The following is a 23,299-nucleotide window of genomic DNA, read 5'->3' on the forward strand; positions in this document are numbered from 1 at the left end:
CCTCTACTCTAGGACCTGCCATCTTGTCACTGAACTATTTTGCCTTAAATTTCCACCTGACAAAGGTGGGCTCCATAGATGGACACACCTTCCTACAGAAAATATTAAAAATTCAATGTGAAATGTAAAAGCATCAGAACTTACAATATGGCCACACCCAGAAGAGAAGGGGGAGATGCTGCCTCAGCCCCACAGAGAGCAGCATCCTGAGGAGGGAGGAAGGGCTGTGAGGTCCCTGCCCAGAGCAGACACGGAGCCCAGCCCTTCAGCTCTGCATTGAATCTGACGACCACCAACCGCCGTCCCTTTCAAAATTTAGGAAGAGCTGCTTGATTCTGGTTATGATGTGTGTGTGTGTATATACACAGTTCATAAGACAATAATGTGTGTTCACTATAACAATATAAAATGTGACAAAGCATTTTCAGACCAGGAGGGAGTAAAAATCACTGTCAGCTGTTGTTAACAATAAGAAACAGAAAAGTATTGAAATGAGGCCTCAAGTTTGGTGATGACCCCTCACTGTCAGCCTTCCCCAGGCAGGTCCAGCACCTGAGCGCAGAGGAGAAGGGCTGCACAGGAGGAAGCAGGAGGGAGGGAGCAGGGACATAAACAGAGACCACCCTGTCCAGTGTGAAGAGCTGTGGGGTCCTGGTCAGGGAGGCTCAGGAAAGCAGGGAGCATCTCCTGGAGCCTGAGGGAAAGAATCTGGACACAAAGTAAACCCAGTTTCTGATGACATAGAGCACATATTAGTCACTTCTGCCACAATCCAAAGTACTATGTCCCAAGGAAACTAATTTGTATGAGGTGAGTTAGACCTTTTTTTGGGGGGGGGGGGGGGGGACACGACTATCTTTACTTGAAGGGATGAATGACAAAAAATATTATTTAGATTTGGTTAACCTGTACACTTTCTAGAAAATGAATGAGTCTTCCCTTTAAGAAAATCAACTGACAGGATGGAGCTGGAAGGAATAATACTCAGTGAAATAAGCCAGAAGGAAAAAGAAAAATATTGGATGGTTTCACTTATAGCAGGAATAAAGGGGAACCAAATAAGACATCAGTTTTAAAAAATAATAACAGTACAAAACACAACAAAGCAAAAACAGACAATTATAAATCAGAGACATCCTGCAGGGGAGGAGGAAGGAGTGGGATGAGAGGGAGGGAGGGAGGAGCACAGGGGACTGAGGTGATGGTGTACGGGTGCATTGGGGAAGGAAATTCTATGGGGACTACACCTGAAGGGTTGGGGGAAGCAAATATTGTTTAAAAATTAACAATGATGAAAAAAATTTTTTAATTAAAAACAAAAAAGAGGGCCTCCCTGGTGGCGCAGTGGTTGAGCACTGAGTTGCAAAGCTGCCCACAGCCTCTGCAGCGCAGGTTCTATCCCCGGCCACCGGAGGAGGGTCCCACATGGCGCGCAGACCTCTCCTGCCACCCGCTGCTCCCCTCAGCAGTGTACTTCGGTCCTTCTGCCTGTTCTGCTCCCCACTCTGGCTCTGGTGAATTCTCTCACCCTCCCGCGCTTCTGACTGTACCCAGTGCTTGTATAAATAAAATAAATAAATCTTTAATAAAAAAAAAAAGAAAATCAACTGACCGTTGATAAATGATAGTAATTAACTGCCTTGATAAAGGACAAGCTCCAAGTGAAAACCAGATAGTGAAAAATTGTGTCCCACAGCTATAAACTTGACAACTTCCAGTAGCCACTTACTTTTCTTTGGGATCTTTGGACTTAAAACATACATGCTTTTCAAAATTTGATTCTAGACTAATTAACATAAAGAGCATATAATCTAGTATCACTTTTTAAAAGCATGTATTAGTTCAACATTAATAATCAAGAGAAGCATATGGAATTAATGTAACAGATGGAAAATATTCAATGATACTGTTCTACTGCTCACTTTGCAAATAACATTTGAAAAACCACCACTTGTATAGTTTCAATTTATTATTGAAGTGAAACAAAGTTGAATAGTCACAATTATCGAAAGGTACTTAAAATGCTATTCTCACATATTTCAGAGAGGCTGTATAATTTTTCATTGGCCAACAAAAACAACAGAGTAAATGCTGGAGAAAATATGACAATGCAAGCTTCTAATGAAACAGAAGAAAGAGGATTACAAAAATATAAGCTGTAAAAGACCCAAGCATTACCGTGATTATTTTCATACATACCTGTATTTCTTTCAGACACTTTGTGAACACACATTGGGTTATTAATATTGTTCGAAATTAAATAAAAAATCTTTTAAATTGGTTTTAGTCCTAGTGTAGTGATACTGAGAGCGATACCCTCCTAAAATGATGCTCAGGTCCTGGCTAATTTGTAAAACTGCAGAGATCCTGAAACGAAAAAACTTGAAAATCGCTGACCCAGTCCCTGCCCGGCCCAAGAGACACGGTGTGACAAAGGTCTTGGAGCAGGAGAGGAGGTGGAGGGCAAAGTCCCAGGTGTCGGGTGTGGTTCTCAGGGTCTCAGCACCCGGGCCTGTGCAGGGCCGGGGAAGGTGACTGTCGGGGATTCCCCGTCTCCCCAGTTTCACTTCTTCTCACAACCTGTGTCGGGCCCTCCTTCCTGGATACTGGTGACTCACCCCGGCTCTCACTCCCCATTGCCTGGAGGTTTCCAGAGCAGCCAATCAGCAGCCCCGCGGCTCCAGTTATAAAGTATCCGCCGACCAGCCTGGACTCAGATTCTCCTCCAGACCTCAAGAGCACCCGTCATGAGGCCCCCAACCCTCCTGCTGCTGCTCTCGGGGGCCCTGGCCCTGACGGAGACCTGGGCGGGTGAGTGTGGGCTCGGGGGGGGGAAAAGGCCGCTCAGGAGGGGGGAACCCCGGCGGGGGCGCAGGACCCCGGGACTGGCAAGTCCCCGCCATCGCCGACCCTGCTGCCCCCCGTGACCCCACCCTGTCCTGACCCCCTTCTGCCCCTCCCCGCCCCCGCCTGCTCTGCCCCTCTGACTCTCCAGCCTTCTCCTCCGCTGCCCCATTTCAATCTCGGAGCCCCTCGCCCCCTCCCCTCCCGCTCCGTCTCCCTCAGCCCGGGTCTCCCTCCCGCCCCCAGGCTCCCACTCCCTGAGGTATTTCTCCACCGCGATGTCCCGGCCCGGCCCGGGGGCCCGGGGAGCCCGCTTCATCGCCGTGGGGTACGTGGACGACACGCAGTTCGTGCGGTTCGACAGCGACTCCCCGGGCCAGAGGATGGAGCCGCGGGCGCCCTGGATGGAGCAGGAGGGGCCGGAGTACTGGGCGCGGGAGACGCGGAAGCTCAGGACGCCATACGTGGTACCGAGACAGCCTGAACAACCTGCGCGGCTACTACAACCAGAGCGCGGCCGGTGAGCGGGGCGGGCCCGGGGCGCTCACGACCCCACCCCCGCGGGCGGGCGGGGACCCCAGACCCCGGCCCGAGCGTCCCCCGAGGCAGGGGGACCCGCCGGACCCTCGACCCGGGACGAGCCCCGGGACGTTCCCCGCGGGTTTCCCGCGTCAGTTTCGGTTTATTCCCGGCGGGGGCGGGGGGGTGACGCGGGGTGACGCGGGGTGACGGGCGGGGACAGGCTCTCACACCCTCCAGGAGATGTACGGCTGCGACGTGGGGCCGGACGGGCGCCTCCTCCGCGGGTACAGTCAGTCGCCTACGACGGCGCCGACTACATCGCCCTGAACGAGGACCTGCGCTCCTGGACCGCGGCGGACGCGGCGGCTCAGATCACCCGGGGCAAGTGGGAGGCGGCCGGAGAGGCGGAGCGCGTCAGGAACTACCTGGAGGGCAGGTGCGTGGAGTGGCTGCGCAGGTACCTGGAGCACGGGAAGGAGACGCTGCAGCGCTCAGGTAAGAGGGGCCGCGAGGTCTCCCAACCCCCCTCAGGCCGGCACCGCGGGGAGGGTGGAGTCAGGGTCACAGCAGCGCCCCCTCTCTGGTCGGGGGGGGAGGAGCCCCCGGGTTTCCTGACTCCCTTTGGTCTCTCTTGAACCTGAGGGAGACCAGCCCCGAAATCACCATTTTGACTGGGCAGCCATTTGGGAGCCAACAGTTTTTCTTTCAGGGTCTTGTTATTGGTCGGAGCACATTTTTCTTTTTCTTTTTAATATTTATTTATGGATGCAAGAACGGGGGCACAAGCCAGAGATGTGGGGAACAAGAGGTTTCACCACAGACAGAGCGGGGAATCTGACTCCTGCTTTTCTGAGTGCCTAGGTCTGTCCCCAAAAGTCTGTGCTCTCCAACTGTTACGGAGCAGCCCGATATAAAACGGGTTCCTGGCTGTGGGTCCTCACCCGCGCGCTTTAAAGGGACTTATTAATACTCCACTACAGGCACACACAAAAGGTTAATAAAAGGTTTATTTACAAGAGAAAAAGAAATAAGGAAAATCTACAACTCAGGGAGAAAATAGGGAAATAAAGTCTTTAATGCGTCCTACCCGATCCGACGACCTGGAAACCCAAAGTCACTCTCAGAGCTGGCCGGACCCTGCGAGCTGGCAGGGAGCCAAAATGGGGGACCCCTCCAAAGCCCACGTGTCCGGCTTTATACCAACCTGGCTGCTTAACCCCACCCTCAGGTCCCAGCCACCTTCCCTTGGGTGGTGATGGGATTTGGAGTTCCCAGTGCCTTTGGCTTTGGCTTGGGGAGGGGGTGGAGTCCACAAAGCCTGTATGGAATTAGCTTTAGGACATCCTTTCCCCTTAACAGTCCTTAGAGAACTGCTTCCTCCTATTCAGAGTTTCGCAGTAATTCTAGGTCTTTATTTTTTTTTAAAGATTTATTTATTTATTTATTTATACAAGCACTGGGTACAGTCAGAAGCACGGGAGGGTGAGAGAATTCCCCAGAGCCAGAGAGGAGAGCAGAGCAGGCAGACTGACAAAGTACACTGCTGAGGGGAGCAGCGGGCGGCAGGAGAGGTCTGCCGCCATGTGGGACCCTCCCTCTGGTGGCCGGGAAGCAAACCGGTGCTGCCAAGGCTGCGGGCAGCTTCGCAACCCAGCGTTCAACCACTGCACCACCAGGGAGGCCCTAATTCTAGATCTTTCTAAGGAATAAGAGATTACCCCAGACTAGGCTGGTTTCTTGATTTTCTGCTTCCTCTTCTAAACCCACTGTTCTGTCCATTCTGAGGATGGTCACAGGAGGCGTTTTCAGGGTCCATGAGGGAAAAACCCAGAGGGTGAAAGTTCTCACACTTCTCCACAGTTGCCCCAAAGACACACATGACCCACCACCCCACCTCTGACCAGAAGGTCACCCTGAGGTGCTGGGCCCTGGACTTCTACCCTGCGGACATCACCCTGACCTGGCAGCGAGATGGGGAGGACCTGACCCAGGACACAGAGCTGGTGGAGACCAGGCCTGGGGAGGATGGAACCTTCCAGAAGTGGGCGGCTGTGATGGTGCCTTCTGGGGAGGAGCAGAGATACACGTGCCACGTGCAGCATGGGATGGAGAAGCCCCGAGTCCTGACTTGGGGTAAGGAGGGGGGTGGGCACAGAGCTTCTCAGGGGCATCAGAAGCCCTTCTGGAGCCCTTCAGAGCATAAGATGGAGGCTTGGGGCTTAAGGTCTCTCCTTCCCTTCCTTTCCAGTGCCCCCTCCTCAGTCCTCCATCCTCACCGTGGGCATCATCGCTGGCCTGGTTCTCCTTGGAGTTCTTGTGCTCACTGGAGCTGCCGTGGCTGCAGCTGTGATGTGGAGGAAGAAGCACTCAGGTAGGGAAGGGAGTGGGAGGTCTTGTCTACTGCAGACTTTCAGGGCACAGATAGAACTTGCTCTGCCTGGTAATGGGAAGTACCACTCACACACTTGTGTTGCCCAGTCTGGAGCTGATTGTTAACCGTCTTTTGTAAAGCATTTTTGAAAATGAGTAGAAGGTTGTTTACCTTGATAATTCCAGTGATGGGGCCCTGATTCCAGCAAATGGCACAGGGGAAGGTGCCTGCTAAGGCAGACCCCAGGAAGCAGTTGGTCCAGTCCCTCCTCCTTGATTCTCTTCATATATCTGGTCCTGTCCTTAGTGTCCAGCCACAGTTCTACAAACTTTCCTGTGGTACAGGACTAGGAGATTCCTTTAGGACTTAATGGCCTGACTCCTCCCTGGTCTCATTATAATGTTTCTTCCCACAGGTGGAAAAGGAGGAAGCTACACTCAGGCTGCAGGTAAGTGTGGATCAGGGTTTTGGTCTCTGAGCTCATGGGGACAGTGTAGATGGAGCCCATGGGGGAGTCACCCTCATCATTCCCTCCTGTGGTCTCATCTCTCTGTGGCTCTGACCAGGTTCTGTTTTGTTCTCCCCCAGGCAGTGACAGTTCCCAGGGCTCTGATGTGTCTCTCACAGCTGCTAAAGGTGAAACCCTGGAGGCCTGCAGTGGGAGGGGCTGGGGCAGAGAGGATGGGACCAGGTTATGGGGAAGGTGGACATTCTGAGGATGCGGTGGACTGTTGAGAATGTCAACACGTACGTTTTTCTTTGAAATTGTTTATGATCTTTTTCCTTCACAGTGTGAGCCAGCTGCCTTGTCGGGGCTGAGTGATGCAGGATTTCTTCTCACCTCCACTTTGTAACTTCAAGATCCCCTGGCTTCCTTTGCTGCAAAAGGCATCGGAATGTGTCTCTGTTCTTATGAGATAATGTGAGGAGGTGGGGAGACTGGGCCAGCCCAGGCCCCTCCCCACACTGACCTGTGTCTCTCCTTGATGATTTCCCTGTTGCAGCAAAAGCAGCTTCATCTGCCTCTACCCCTGTCTTTGTGTTTTCTTCAAGAACAGTAACTACTTCCCTCTTGAAATAATAATTGAGTTCTGAAATTACTTTATGTGATCTTACCTGATGGGTTTGGGGGCTGATAAAAATGATCCCTAAAATTTGAGTGAAATAAATGGGAAACTTTCCAGAATCATGTGTTTGCTGTGCTGAGTCTCTGCAGGTGGGGGCAGGAGAGGCTGTAGGAGCTGAGAGGGACGGAGCCTGTATCTAGTCGTTGCTCAGTGCATTGTGGGTTTTGACATGGTCACTCCTCAGGGGTCATCTCTCTGCTCCTTTGTCCTTGTCCTTCAGGAGCACCTGTCCCAGCAGGCCCTGTGATCACAGGGACCCGACCTGGCCTTGTGCTCATGTCTGGGCAGGGAGTGCTTGTGTGGCCAGGTCAGCCCAGACTCAGCTCAGGGTCTAGCCTTCTGCCCTCAAATGTCTATGTATTTCTATTTTGAGTCTTTGAGTTTTATATTGCTTTATGCCTGTTCTTTCTCATGTTTAGAGAACAGGCCTCATGTGCTTTTGGTCCCTGTCTCTGACAGCAGCAGGAGCATCTGTCATTGTCCCCACAAGGCACAGGGTGTCCCTTGACACAGGAGTCTTGTGAGAGATGAATTTCCAGACTCATCTAATTTTTGGGCTCATTTTCGGACTGTTTTCTGGATTATTATTTCCACCTTTCCCAACTCTCTTTTTAAAGAACAAAATCTTGGTATTACTGGAGAGGAAGATTTGATAATTTCCTGATGGATGTAGATAAAGTCATGATAGATTTCTATTTTTCTCTACAACTTCTCCCTGTAACCCTCCTCTTAAATGTAGTAACCCCAGTGCTGGTGCTATTCGAGACCCATGGATTGATGGAGTCAGTTACCTTCATAGTTGACTGAAAAATAGGGCCCATAAGCCTAGGAACCTGGACCTCCCTGGTGGCCCAGGGGTAAATCTCAACGCTATCACCACTACACCCCTAGTTAGATCCTAGCAGGGGAACTAACCCACAAATGTCCCAGCAGGCCACTCCTGTTTCACCTGCTACTCCCCTCAGCAGTATATTTCAGTCAGTCTGCCTGTTCTGCTCCCCACTCTGTCCTTGGTGAATCCTCTCACCAATCCCACCTCCACACTTCTGACCTACACCCAGTTCTTCTACACAAAAATAAATAAATCTTAAAAAAAAAAAAACAAACTAGGAACCTCATTTCAAAAGAACTGTGTTGGGCCTCCCCTGGTGGTGCAGCGGTTGAGCGCTGGGTTCTGAGGCTGCCCACGGCCTCTGCAGCACCACCCCGGCCACTTGCAAGGGTCCCCCATGGCGCAACAGACCTCTCCTGCCGCACCCACTGCTCCCCTCAGCAGTGTATTTCGTCAGTCTGCCTGTTCTGTTCCACACTCTGGCTCTGGTAAATTCTCTCACCCTCCCACGCTCCTGACTGTACCCAGTGCTTGTATAAGTAAATACATAAATATTTTTAAAAAAAATCTGTGTAATGTGCCACATTCGTAAAGACTCTGTCTTTCTAGAACAGGGAGGTGCTCTACACTGATAACACAACTAATAACTGTTGCACCAGGTCTGTGACTGACTGTTTATGCAACTAGGAAACTTCCATAAACTGAAAACATGCACAACTTGCGGCCTATGGAGAGTGTGTCCTAGTGGGGAGGGGAGACTGGGGACTGTGTGACAGTAGATCAGACAGTAAACCACCACTGTCTGGTTAGAAGTGGGTATGGGATGTGGGAAGGTGACCAGAGTCAGTGTGTGGGGACAGGATGGTTTTTTTGTCAGCATGGTTAGTGTGGGTCTCACTAAAGTGACCTTTGAGAAAAAGTCTAATGGACACATTGCCCACAAGGATGGGCAGGGAAGTTCAGTCCAGGCAGGAGAACCTCCAGTGCAGATGCCCGAGCAGGAATGTGTCTGTGTGACTGACATGAGCAAGGAGACCAAGGGCTGAGCAGAGGCCAATTGAGATGCGATCTGTGTGCACCCAGATCATGCAGGCCTTCAGGATATTGGGAGGGTTTCACTAAGATGTGGAATGACAAGAACTTCTGAACAGATACACACCTGTGGGACTTCTCTCTGGTAGCCTCAGTCTGGCTGCTGTGCAGCATGGAAGGGTGAGAGGTGGGAAGAGAAATGGAGGAAACCAGCGCAGGTCCCAGGACAGAGAGGTTGGTGGCTTCGGTGGGGGGTGAGCAGGGAAATAATAGGCAGTGATAAGATTGTGTATATTTAGACATGGACTTTACAGTGTTCCCTATTCCTGGGCTGTGAGAAGGGGGTCAAGGATGACACTCAGTGTCTCAGACTGTGCAGGCAGAGAGGTGGAGCCTCAGTGACATGGGGAGACCCCAGAAGACACATATGTGGGCATCCCAGGCATTCACTTTAGGAAAGTTGAGACTTCTATTACAATTGAAAATGATGTTGGCAATTGGACAGACAGGTCTGGGGCACAGGTGAAATGTCTGAGGTAAGAAATAGATCTGGGAGGTGATGTGATGTCAATAATATTTAAAGTCTTGAGCATGTAAGGGTCACCCAGAATGTGATGACTCAGCGAGAGAAAGGAACAGAATTAAACTCCAGATTCCACAGTGATGAGCAATCGGAGCAGACACCCCGCCCAGAGCCAACTACACAGTCTGACCACACGTGGAGAAGACATGGAGACCAGGCAGCCCCCACTTCAGTGAGCACAGTAGTCACCTGGACGCTCATGAAGACTCAGAAGGTCTAGAACAGCCTGAGAGTCTCTTATTTGGGCTCTCCCCTCACCCTAGGGGATGGAGAATTTAGGGCTGGTGCTCAGGAAGAGGCACTTTCATCTCTGGAAGCAGGAACAAATAACAGGGACTCTGGAATCCAAGTTCCCATCCAAAGAGATTGAGGGAAGCTGTATAATTTGGGGACCCAGAATTGGGGGAGCTACTGTTATGACCTAGACACCTGGCTCTTCCCTGAGACCTGTACCCATAATTACTCACTAGGGGGTCATTTTGAGGCCCCTAACCTGACAGTGAAACTTGTGTTGCCGCTGGGAGCCCAGGGAGCCTAGGGAGGGTCTGGCTGAGCAGGAGAAAGGGCGGCTCTGGGCTCCTGTGCTCAGCCCTGTGGCCACACGGGGGCGCTGCCGCGCTGCTCCGGATTCTGGTGGAGCCGCCAGGACGGGGCGGGGGCTGAGGTGGGCAGAGTTGGGGGTCCTGGAGGGCGGCGTCCTGGGGTGAGATGCTCTGTGAGGAGTCAGAGCAGCAGGGCTCAGAGGAGAGGAGATTCTGGAGCCTGCCCTGTGTGTGAGGTGTCCAGAAGTCCACTCTCCAGTCCCTTGAAAGCAATACCTGGGAAAACTGGGAAGTTCATCATTTTTCCTTCTACAACCTATGACTTTGTTGAGGGCTATTTTTCAAAATGTGCAGCGTAGTTTTTCAGGCTTTTCTGCCCTCCAACCACTAGGATTGCCCTGCCTGATGGGCCACTGACATTGTTACATTGTTGCAAGCTGACTTGTTTACTTCTGTGGGCCATGGGAGGCGTGTTGAAGCAGTCACCAAGAGCAGAAGCAGGAAAGAGGCAGGAGAGAGAAAGAGGCCAGAGAAGCCCAGAGTGGAGACTTGCTCGGGGGCAGGCCCCATGGCCCCCTGACACTCCTGCCTGCCATGTACCTGGTTGCTGCAATGCATGTAAAGCTCAATAAAAGCCTGAGAAACCCACTGAGAGTTCCAGGACGACTCCTTTACCCGGTCTGCCGGATCATAAAGAACCTGCCCTTTGCTCATCCTGCCGGCTAGAAATGTTATTTACAATTTAATTTTAAACAACATTTTGAAAAATAGTTAGATTTACAGAAAAGTAGCAAAGGCAGGAGAGTTCCTATATAACCCACATCATTTCCAAATTGTTAACATCTCACGTGACCACAGTGCATTTGAGCAGCTAAGGAAGCAATATTGAGGCACTTTCACTAAACTCTGCGCTGTATTTGGATTTCATTAATTTTCCTAATGCTATTTGCATGCTCAGACATCCCACCCAGGACACCACGTGAAGTTCCAACCACGTCTCCTTAGTGCCTCTGGCTGACAGTTTTGCAAACTTTCCTCTTCTGATGATGCCTGTGAGCAGAGCTGCTGGGGCACAATGGCCTCCATTTGAGGCTGTTCTCCATCGATGCTTCAAATGTACAAATGCCCTCTTTTATTTTTCCTGCTTTAGTTATTGTTGTCTTTGGAAGGAAGTCACTATGGGCAGCTCACACTTAGTGGGGGTTCTGCTATAAACATTTACTTCCATACGGGGTTTTTGGTTTGGCTTGTTTTGCAAATACAAGTTTTCAGATTAGTTCGGTAAATAGCTGGGACAGTGCTCCCTGGACTGTACGGTGGGTCTGTGTTTGGATTTAAAAGAAACTATCAGATCCTCCCTTGTGACTGGGTCATCATATCCTGCCAGCAGTGACGAGAGGTCACTTCATTTATAATATAAATTCTAGATACAAGTCCTTTATAAGATATATAATTTGATTTGCAATCATCTCTCCCACTCTGTCTTAAACTCTTGTACTTATATAGTAGTATACACACTAGTGACTAAACATATACCTAGATATATTTTTCTAGAAAGAGAAATGATAAATTGCTAACTGGTTTTGAGCACATGATCTGGCTCATTAGAGGGCTGTGGTGGGAAGGGGTTGTTACTTATTTAGCTACGAAAATTCTTGAGTATAAAATTTTCTTCTGTCCTCATGAAATAATATTTTCAAAATTAAATCCTACTAAAATCTCTTCACCTGCATCATGTCCTAATCACATGCTAAGCCCAGAGCAGCACGTCTGCCACATGAGAACCTGCTCATCATCATCTCTCAGGGCCCATGGCTGCACGCTGGGGTCACTCTTGGGGATGCCCACACTGTGGGTTTTAGACAAATGTACAATGACATGGACACCATATTGTGTCCTACACATTAGACTCACTACCCTCAATATCATCTGTGCTCCAAGGAAACAGAAGAAAAGAGAGACCAGTGGGGACACATCAAACTGCAAGCCCCTGCCCAGCAAAGGAAAATGTCATTAAATGTAGACACCCTATGGGGTGGGAGAAAATATTTGCATATCACCCATGCAAGATACATGAATAATACATATAACTCAAAAAGCAAAAAACAACCCAATCAGAACATGGGGAGAGAAGCTAAGTGGACACTTCTCCAAAGAAGATACAGATGGCCACAGACACATGGAAAATGCTCCCATCACACATCATCAGAGGATGCAGATCAGAACCACAATGAGATACCACCTCGCACATGTGAAATGGCTCATATTAAAAGACCAGAGACAACAAGTGTTGGCAAGGGTGTGGGGAAAAGGAACCTTCATACACTATTGTGGGTACTGGTCCAGCCCCTATGGAAAACAGTATGGCGTTTCCTCAAAATATTCAAAATAGATCTGCCAGAGGCCCCAGCATCCACTCCTTGGGGTTTATCCAAAGAATGCAAAAGCTCATTTCAAGGGATATGTGCACTCTTGTGCTCATTGCAACAGTATTTACAAAAGCCACATTATGGAAACAATCTATGTGTATAAAATAGATGAGTGGAACTATTGTGGCACCTACACAATGGAATATTACTCAGCTGTGAAAAACAATGAAATATTGAATTTGCAACAACATGGATGAAAATGGGTAAAATTATGCTAAGTGAAATAAATCAGGAGAACCACAAATACCAGATGACATGACTCATATGTGTAATAAACAGAAACCCAGCAAAGGAACACATAAAACCTAACCAAGCCCTGGGAGTCTGGCTGCAGAACTGAGGCTATCAGAGGGGCTTGAGGTTGGGGAAAAAAGGAGTAAGAAGGCCCAGAGGAACACAGGGGAGGATTCTGGGTGCATTGGGGGTGTGGGGGTGAGGGAATCTGCATCTGAGGAGGTGAGTCTCCGACTTTTAGCCATGTGCAGTGTGTAAACGCGTGTTACCTCAAAAAATACAGTAATAAAAAAACTAAATAAGAGAAAAAAAATAGTCTCCTCCATCAATCACTGACCTCAGGACTTTGCCTTCGCCTCCTCACTGTCATGCAGGGTTTCCCACAAGGTCAGAGGCAGGAGGTGCAGGGACTCCTGAGGCTGCTCAGACCCGCTGAGTAGAGACACTGCAGAGAGGGCGGCTCTGAGGGGACCAGAGACAGAGGATCAGAGTAACCCCAGTGCTGAGTGAGGATCTGGTTCCCGAGGAGAGGGGAGTGTGTGTGTGTGTGTGTGTGTGTGTGTGTGTGAGGCAGGAGAGACGGGGCACACAACATAAGGCAATGGGAGGACAATTGCACATCAAGCTCCAGCATAAACGAATTCAAATCCAACAGCGTGAAGAGCATCAGGCAACACCCCAATAAGTACAGTTCCATGGAGAAGCAGGTTGGAGCAGGACTTGAGGCAGCAGAGGATCTGGAGACAGGAGGGGGTTGGGACTGTTCCCATGGTTAGATGTAAGGAGCCTGAGTGGGGCCCTGCTGGGCTGGGGGGGGGGCAGCTTCCCTGACAGCTCCCTCTCTCCTCCTCTAATGCTCACTCCAGGCTCATCTCCTTTGGCGTCAGGGACACCCAGCCTGGGACACACAACATAAGGCAATGGAGGACAATTGCACATCAAGCATAAATGTTTCCCAAGGGGTCACTGCCTCCATGGGATGCAGCTACTTTCTCTCTAGACCAGAGCTGGAGGGAGTCCCACAGGGGGAGGGAGGAGTGTGTGCCCTGCTAGCCTGGCCCAGGGGCAGGATTAGCCCAGGTCACCCCAGTTCCTGAGCTGAGCCTTTGTCCACAGTCCAGGAAGGGAGGGAGAGATGGAGCAGAGAAGGCAGGTGAGGGTCCCTGTTGAGAAAGCCTTGGGGCACTGTGGGGAGCAGAGACTGGAAAGGATGAGAGTATGGGGGGCCAAGGAGGAGGCTCCTGAGGCCTGACCAGGGCAGGTGTGGTCACCTCCACCTGACCGTCTTCTCTGCCCTCCATTCGTTCCCCTTCCTCACCCAACTTGCAGGACAGTCATGGCTCAGGGCCATGACTGGACCCCCCGGCAGAGGTGACCTGCAGCATCTGCCTGGACACAGGGACCCCGGGAGCATCTCCTATGGCACAGCTTCTGCCAGGCCTGTCACAGCCGAGCGCTCTCAGACCCACCGAGGGGCCACATCCTATCCACGCTGCCAGGAGCCACTACAAGAGGAGACAGTAGCCCCATTGGGTTCTGGTCAGTTTTGTGGGTTTTTTTTAAAGATTCATTTACTTATGCATACAGGAACTGGGGTACAGGCCAGAGGTGTGGGGGGGTGAGAGGATTCACCAGAGACAGAGTGGGGAACAGAACAGGCAGAATGACTGAAATACACTGCTGAGGGGAGCAGCGGGCGAGTCAGGAGAGGTCTCTGAGCCATGTGGGTTGCTCCCTGGCCGACTGGGAATCAAACTTGAACTGCAGTGGCTGGCGATAACTTAACAGCACTATGTTTAACCCCTGTGCCACCAAGGAGGCCCCCAGTTTTGTGGTTTTGTGAGCAGCACAGGAAAGGTTATTTTTCTGTTTGGAGGAGGACCACTAATTCCTGAGAGTGTTTTGCAAAGATCTCAAGCATAAATGTCGCCCAGTGCTGTAAAAGCTGAACATTCTAGGACTTAGGAGATATGTAAAGTCTTTTACTGTCTTGTCTAAAATTGGGACAAATCTTCAATGACTTGCTCTATGGTTAACTTGAGCACTATTCTAGAGAGATGAGCTGCTGCATTTTCAACCCAGTACTGCATGCAACACCAGCATCTCTGTCAGCCCTGGATTATGTGGGTAAAAATGACTCATGGATGCAGAACGACTTCCCTCCTAAAACTCTCAGGAGCAGAAGCATCACAATGGCTCCACCTGCAGGACAGAGGAGCTTCAGGGTTGCTCTGAGATGTCACACACACCCTAAGATCCTCTTGAGATTTCTGGGGGTGAAGGAGGCATCATTGGACAGATAAGGAAAAGGACACAATAGCCCTGATGAGACAGGGCTTTCCGTGAGGTGGGCTGTGTAGGCAAATAACAGCACTGTGTTATTTCTAGAAACAGTGTGACCTTGATGTGTTCATCAGGCATTTTTTGGGTGAAAATGGCAAACTTTTAACTCAGTCTTGTCAAAATGGGGATTCACTGACTTACTGACCAAACTGAAGGCAAAGCGGGGTGCAGGTGCCCCTGCACAGAGCCCGAGCCCCCTGCTGCTCTTGCTGGATGCCGGGACCAGCCTGTCCAGGGAGGACTATCTGGGCCAGCGCGGCCCTAATGGGGGCTGGTTCTGGGGCAGTAGCAGAAGCCACTTGGCTCCGGCTCCCAGCCCTGCCCTCAGTGTCCTGCTGTCAGTTCTAAAAGGATCCCGGGTCTCCTGTCTCCCTCATTCTCTTTCCTCAGCTTGTCGAGGAGGAGGGGAGGGTCTCTCAGGCTTGGGGACCCTCTGACCCTTGGAGGGGGTGTGTAGGGGTCACGGGTTACTGACCTTTCTTTCCCTCAGGTGGAGGGGAGTGTGGTTTCTAGTCCCATAGCTGTGTCCTCAATATGTTCCCATGATTTATTACCCCTAATTTAACTTATGATAATCCTGAGCTTGGAGAAATTATGTGATGTGTTCAAGATTGCATAATTAGGAGCAGAGTCGGGATATGACTGCATCTCCTTTTTCCTTACAAAGGAAGTTTTTATGAATCTTGCTCTTTGCTGCATCATACTCTACAGCTTTTCAAAATGATCCCACAAGGACAACAAAGTTCTGTCAACTTCATGATCTGTCTGAGCCTCCACAGCACCAGTTCGATCCTGGCCAGCTGGCAAGAAATCCCACATGGCACAACAGACCTCTTCTGACTCACCCGCTGCTCCCCTCAGCAGTGTATTTCGTCAGTCTGCCTGTTCTGTTCCCCACTCTGTCTCTGTTCCCCACTCACCCTCCCGTGTATCTGGCTTGTACCCCGGTTCTTGTATGCATGAATAAATAAATCTTTTTTTAAAAAAAAAAAAACAACTTTATGATCTGGAAGCCTAATCGGGCCACTTAAAGGCTGGGTCACTGAGGGTAGGTTTCTGACCCTTCTCCTTAAGGCAATCTCCCTCCACGGTAAAATCCAGGAAGGATATTGGGGCACAGTTTCAGCAGCAGGAACAAGCACCAGGACCCCAAGGTAAAGCCCCTTGTGAGCTGAAGAGAGTGAGTCACATCTGGGTCGTAACCTATCAAAATAAAAATGTTACAAATGATAAAGTGAAAATAATCCACACACTGGTTACATTTCTCCTAGCCTATTGCATATCCTCTGCTGCCTGAGTGTGGCGAACTCTCTCTCTCTCTCTCTCTCAAGCACAGAGCCCAGTGGCCTCAGCCCTGCAATCTCCAGATGCCCTTTCCCGGTTCAGCTCACTCTCACCCCTCCTGAGACGGCTATTTCTCACTTCCTCCCCCTGCTCAGCCCTCCTCCCCACTCTCCAGTCTAAGTTGATGAGCTGATTTCTTTTTTCATTCATAAAGTATGAAGCACTCAGGTGAGAATGGCACCATCATCCCCACACCTGCACCTGGATCCTCTGCCCTCACCCCAGTGATAGTAGAAGGTCCCTTCCTGTCTAAGGTCACCCCTCAGCTTGGGACAGGATCAGGCCCCTCTGTCCCCTGAGTCATCAATTTCCCTCTCACTTGTGGTTCATCCTTTCCTCCACACACACCTGCTGTTGTATCTCCAGTCAAAAAATATATACAATTAAACTAACATGAACCCCTCCCATAAAATCTACCACTGGAACCATGTCTTCCTCCTCTACTGCCCTGTGTCAATGACACTCCTCAGGTAGCAGATCCTCACTGAGTCCCTTCTCTCACCTACCGGACTGTCATTTTATTTTTGCAAGTAAACATATGCACATAGTTTTAAAAGTCCACACCTCTACAAGACTTGTTAGGTCTCTATCTTCCATGGTCTCCACTTCCCTGAATCTCAGTGACAAGCTGTTTTATTTCTTTTAACTGATTCACTAGTTGTTACATCTGTGCCTGCAAATCTCATTCTAATTCTTTGGTTTTTTACTTTTATTTCTCATCTTTAGTGATTTGGCTCTCCTTTTACCCAACCTCATCTTTCCAACATAATAATATTATAATTTTGATGATCTCAGTGTGTGCCGGGGACCAGCCTCCGGCAAAACGTCGTGTCAGGGTTCCTGAAAGGATGAGACGGCGTCGGAGAAAACGAAAGATCTGAAACTTAAGGGCTGAGGGGGAGGGAAATGAGGTAGAATGAGGAGACACTGACACTTGGTGAGGTGCTAGTATCTTCTGCCGAGAGACTCAGCAGGTCTTTTTTTATTCATTATTAGTAATAATAATAAGGAAATACATTATCATGTGTAAAGCAAAAACAATTAGTATGTTTCCCATAGACTACTGGCCCCTACAGGTCTCAGCTAGACAGCAGCTTTTGCCGCAGACCAGCACAGCAGTAGACGATGAGGCCGTCTCAGGGTTGAGAGACTGCGCAGGGTGGTCAGGGATTCGGCTAAAGAAATGACAAACAGACACACTTCAAGAGAGAGTGTAAATCTGAGTGCGCTTTTATTAAGCTAGTGGTCAGTATATATATGTTTTTCCAAAAGCATAGGAACAGTGAACATCAAAGAGATCAGTTTGCTCATAGACTTAGCTTAATTGACAGGGCAGTGATTTATGTTCGAAGTTACATCTGGACCTAGCCTCATTCCTAATTGGACAGGCTATAAATTCTTTCTACTGTTTTATATAATTATTTTCTAGTTGCACTAACTATCATTTTTACTCATAATTAATTGTCATGGGTGAATTTATTTTATAATGCAGTTAATATCAAAGGTACTAAAGTTAAGCACATAATAGAAAGATTATTAAACTAACAATTCTATTATAACGCAGTGTTTAGTAATGTTTCATTTGCATTAGCCTAATTATTAAATTATGTATGTTTTTTAATTAGCAATCAATGACCAGAAAAAGGAAAGATTTTAGAAAGACAGTTGTAGCAGAATAAAGTTTGTGGGCCTTGAGAAAGCGAGATAAGGTTCCAGGTGGTCAGCATTTCTTTTAATCATCTTTGTGGCCGCTTTTGATGGTCATTATTTCTTGGCAGGCATTCAGTTTCTCTGCATCTTAGGGAGTTTGCTGTTCTCCCCCTGCGCGCATGGTTCCTTGCCCACGCCGGACCTCAGGGACCATGGCAACAGCCATTAGCCCTGAGGGTCACTGCAGGGGGGGGTGCAGCAGCTTTCAAGGTTAACAGATAATAAACCAAACCTAACATTAAAGCTACTTATTTTTTCATTCAGACAATTATTTAAAACAGTGAATAACCGCCAGTGCATCCCTATCAGCTAAAGCCTAAGCATCAAAGGACTATTCTATTCACATGACCTTCAGCCGGAGACCAGCTGCAGTTCAGCTATCAGAACTTTTTCTACCTAGAAATTCCTTAACTCAAATAGCTTCATATTAAAAACTTTCCCAAGAAACTTCAAGAGAAAACAAAATAGAAGGACCTACTACAATTGTTGTGCTGAATTGCTTGTCAGGCATGTTCAACAAACCATCTCCCATTGTCAAGTGGGCCAAACTGCCCAACAACTAATTTCTAAACAGACAATTTTCCATGCTATTTACTTACAGTATGCTGATACATATAATTTATTGCCTAATATACTTTCTGATAAATTTTTCTCTCTCTCTATGACCAAGAACAAAAAGCAAAGGGATGCCAGATCTTCAGCCCCACGGTGTGAGGCCCTTTCTCTTAGCTGCTTGTCAGTATTCTATCTGGCTGGGGCAACAAGACCTCCTGCAGCAAGTGTGCATGTCTGCATTCTTTTTTTCAGATCACATTTAATTTCTGATGATTTAATTTCATCATCAGAAATGGACCATCAGGGCCACCCTGGTGGTGCAAGGGGTTAAGCACAGCACATGAAGCTATCCGCAGCCTCTGCAACACAAGTTTGATTCCCGGCCGTCAGGGAGCTACCCACATGGCACAGCAGACCTCTCCTGTCTCTCCTGCTGATCCCCTCAGCAGTGTATTTCAGTAGATCTGCTGTTCTGTTCCGTACTCTATCTCTGGTGAATCCTCTCACTCCCCTCCCCCACACCTCTGGCCTGTACCCCAATTCTTGTATGCATAAATAAATAAATAAATCTAAAAAAATGGGCCATCATTTAAACAAAACTGAGAATACCTCTCAGTCATCAGAGGAGGAAAGCATTTTCAGACCAAGAGAATAAAAAACACTGTCAGCTCTTGTTAACAATGAGAAACAGCAAATATTGACTGGAATGAAGCCACAACTTTGGTGATGACCCATCATCACTGTCAACCTTCCCCAGGCAGGTCCAGCATCTGCGCCCAGAGGAGAAGGGCTGCACAGGGGGTAGCAAGAGGGAGGGAGCAGGACGTGGACAGAGACCACCCTGTCCAGCATGAAGGGCTGTGGGGTCCTGGCCAGGGAGGCTCAGGAAAGCAGGGAGCATCTCCTCAAGCCTGAGAGAAAGAATCTGGACACAAAGTAAACCCAGTTTCTGATGACATAGAGCACATGTAAGTCACTTTTTTTTTTAAGAGTTGATAGCAGTTGGATTTTTTTTAAGATTTATTTATTTATTTGTACAAGCAGTGGGTACAGTCAGAAGCGTGGGAGGGTGGGAGAATTCACCAGAGCCAGAGTGGGGAATGGAACAGGCAGACTGATGAAATACACTGCTGAGGGGAGCAGCCAGTGTGGCAGGAGAGGTCTGTGCGCCATGCGGGGCCCTCACCGGTGGCTGGGGATGGAACCGGTGCTGCAGAGGCTGCGGGCAGCTTCACAATCCAGTGCTCAACCGCTACACTGCACCACCTGGGAGGCCCTGTAAGTCATTTCTGCCACAATCCAAAGTACCATGTCCCAAGGAAACTAATTTGTATGAAGTGAGACTATTTTTTCTTTTAAGGATACATCTTTACTTGAAGGAATGGATGACAAAAAATAAAACACTGTTATGTACATCTGGTGAACTTGTACGCACTTTCTAGGAAATGAACATGCCAGTCCCTTTAAGAAAATCTACTGGGTCCGCCCCCCTCCCAGGTGGCGCAGAGGTTGAGCGCTGGGCTGCAGGGCTGCCCATGGCCTCTGCAATGCCTGTTCTTCGATCCCCTGATCCCAGCTGCCAGGCAAGGGTTCCACATGGCGCACAGACCTCTCCTGCCCCCAGCTGCTCCCCTCAGCAGTGTATTCTGTCACTCTGCCTGTTCTGCTCCCCGCTCTGGCTCTGGTGAGTTCTCTCACCCTCCCGTACTTCTGACTGTGCCCAGTGCTTGTATAAATAAATTAAATATTTAAAAAAAAAAAGAAAGAAAAAAGAAAATCTGCTAACAGTTGGCCACTAAGAGTAATTAATTGTCTTATAACATGCAAACTCTGGGGGGAAAACAGATAATGGAAAATTACTATAAACTTGACAACTTCCACTAACTTTTCTTTTGGAATCTTTGAAACATAAAACAAGCATGATTTTTAAAGTTTGATTCTAGAAAAATTAACACTAGTGATCATATATAACCTAGTGAAGCAATGCATTATTTTTAAAATTCATATCTTATTGAAGATACATTAATATGTAAGAGAGGCCTATGGAATTAATGTAACAATAGAAAATATTCAATGATAGCATTTCAGATTTTACATTGCAAATAACATTTGAATAACTACTGCAGGAATAGTTTCCATTTTTTATAAAAGTGGTAATGTAACCAGTGGTTGAAGACAAACACTGTTACAGATGTTGCCCCCTGAAGTGGGGTTGCTGGTGAGGAAGGATAGCGCTGGGGAAAATGGGAACAAAGTATCACATTTGGGGAGGAGACTCTGATAAGCAATATAAGGGACTGCAGCGGCAGCCCCCAGCATTCAGCATTTGGATTCTGCATTTTCACATCTTCAGCGATTCTGTGCCTGGCAGAGAAGGCAAAGTCCTGAAGCAGGCGCCTCACGGAACTGTGAGGGTCATTGGCCGCTGCAGCTGCAGCTGCTGTTTTGAGTGCCTCTTATCTGGTGCCACTTTGGGGCATCTCAGTAACTCCAGGGAGCATCTCCTGTTGCCTGAGTTGGAACCTGGCCTATATATAGTCTGCCTGCCAGCTCCAGGTCGACAGTGGCGGGAAGAGGCCACTGTTGCAGTGTTTGTGTTTAGGACTTTAAAACACTGGATACTGCTTCAGGTGAGACAAATGGTCATTTTTGGCCTTAGTAACTCTGTTTTCCCCTGGCTTGTTAAATAAGTCCCATCATTGTTCTCTGAACCTGAGTAGTCTTGCAATTGTGCTCATGGGTGAAGAACTCAGTGACTGATAATCTATTTGGGCTGGGCCTCCCTGGTGGCAAAGCGGTTGTGCGCTGGGGTGCGAGGCCTTAGCAGCGTGGGTTCAATCCCTGGCTGATGGTGAGGGTCCTACATGGCGCCACAGACCTCTCCTGCCACACCCACTGCTCCCCTCAGCAGTGTATTTCGTCAGTCTGCCTGTTCTGTCCCCTGCTCTGGCTCTGGTGAATTCTCTCACCCTCGGGTGCTTCTGACTGTACCCAGTGCTTGTATAAATAAATAAATAAATCTTAAAAAAAAAATTTTTTTAAATCTATTTGGGCAGTGTCTTTGGCCACTTTTAGTGCCCCTTGCTACCCTCAATCAGTAACAAAGCTGAATGCTAACAATTATCTGAAAAGGGTATTAAAGTGCTATTCCTACATATTTCTGGAGGACCAAATATTTTTTCATTGACCAATCAAAACAACAGACTAAATGCAAAAGAAAATATGGCAATCCAATGTTCTTCTCATGAGACAGAAACAACACTTGCAAAAATATAAAATGTAAAATTTTACACTCTTTCATTAACCTGATTAGTTTCAGATATAGCTATTTTTCTTTAAAACACTGTTTACCTGCAGTGGGTTAGTAATATTATTCTAAATGATGTAAAAAATCTTTAAAATGTTTTTATTCCTTGTGTGGTAAATATTGATAGCTACAATATAACCTTATAAACTTATACTGGGGTCCTTGCTAATGTGTAGGAATACAGCCATCCTGAAATGAAAATGTTTGAGAATTGGTGTTTCAGTCCTGGGCCTGGACTCTGCAGCCCGTGTGACGGGGTGATGAAGCAGGAGAGGAGGGGCGGGCAGAGCCCCAGGGTGTGGCTCTCGGGGTCTCCGAGCCCAGGGCTATGTCTGGGGCCAGAAGGTTACAGTTGGGGGTTCCCCATCTTTCTCTCATAGCCTGTGTGGGGTTCTCCTTCCGGACACTGGAGATTCAAGCCCAGCTCTCGCTCCCCATGGCCGGGGGGTTTCCAGAGCAGCCCAATCCGCGTCTCCGGGCTCCCACCAGCCCGCTAGTCTCAGAGTCCCCCCAGCCCCGGTAGATGCCGAGCACGAAGCCCCCACTCCTCCTGCTGCTGCTGCTCCTGGGGACCCTGATCCTGAAGGACACCTAGGCCGGTGAGTGGGGCGCTGGAGGGAAACCGTAGCTCTGGAGGTGGGGCAAGGAGATCCCGGACCGGGTCAGGGAAAGGCGCGATCAGCCGCCAGTAACCCTGTTGAGGTCCCTGGGCCCCTCCCTGTCCCTCTAACCCCCGCCTCTACTTTCCCCCAGATTCCCCGCCCTTCTCGTCCCGCCGCCCCTTAACTCTCTGGGGAGCCCCTCGCCCCTCCCCTCCCGCCCCGTCTCCCCAGCCCGGGTCCCCCTCCCGCCCCCAGGCTCCCACTCCCTGAGGACTTTCTACACCACAATGTCCCGGCCCGGCCCCGGGGAGCCCCGCTTCATCGCCGTGGGGTACGTGGACGACACGCAGTTCGGGCAGTTCGACAGCGACTCCCCGGGCCAGAGTGCGGAGCCGCGGGCGCCCCGGGGTGGGGGCGGGAGGGGCCGGAGCACTGGGAGCGGGCGACGCGGACCTTGAACTACAAGGCACAGTTGAGCCGAGGGAACCTGCGCGCCCTGCGCGGCTGCTACAACCAGAGCGCGGCCGGTGAGCGGGGCGGGCCCGGGGCGCTCACGACCCCACCCCAGACTCGGGGTCCGTCCTTGTGTCTCGCTAAGTCTGGTGGATCCGCCCAGACCCTTGACCCAGAAAGAGCCCGCGGGACTTTCTTTCCTGCGGTTTCAGGTTCGGTTTCGGTTTGGGGCGGGGCACCGGGGAAGGGGGGAGGCGGTGATCGTGGGGTGGGTCTCACACCCTCCAGAGGATGTCTGGCTGCGACGTGGGGCCCGACGGGCGCCTCCTCCGCGGGTACAGTCAGGTCGCCTACGATGGCTCCGATTACAGGGCCCTGAACGGGGACCTGCGCTCCTGGACCGCGGCGGACACGGCCGCTGAGATCACCCGGCGCGAGTGGGAGGCGGCCGGAGAGGCGGCGGAAGCGC

General features: G+C 49.6%; 1 long non-coding RNA gene and 1 pseudogene across 1 annotated transcript; both read left to right on the plus strand.

The window, feature by feature from the left end:
- Positions 1 to 2,702: 2,702 nt before the first annotated feature.
- Positions 2,703 to 7,204, plus strand: LOC119252084 (HLA class I histocompatibility antigen, A alpha chain-like; annotated as a pseudogene).
- A 13,600-nt stretch (positions 7,205 to 20,804) lies between these two features.
- On the plus strand, positions 20,805 to 23,290 carry LOC129144641 (uncharacterized). The gene is made up of 4 exons (XR_008553160.1): positions 20,805 to 21,098; positions 22,156 to 22,374; positions 22,633 to 22,708; positions 23,202 to 23,290. It is a non-coding gene; the product is annotated as an uncharacterized LOC129144641 (long non-coding RNA).
- Positions 23,291 to 23,299: the final 9 nt, after the last annotated feature.

This window comes from Talpa occidentalis, unplaced genomic scaffold (assembly GCF_014898055.3).
Source record: "Talpa occidentalis isolate TD23 unplaced genomic scaffold, MPIMG_talOcc4v2.1 talOcc4.2, whole genome shotgun sequence".
In the NCBI taxonomy this organism is placed as follows: Eukaryota; Metazoa; Chordata; class Mammalia; order Eulipotyphla; family Talpidae; genus Talpa; species Talpa occidentalis.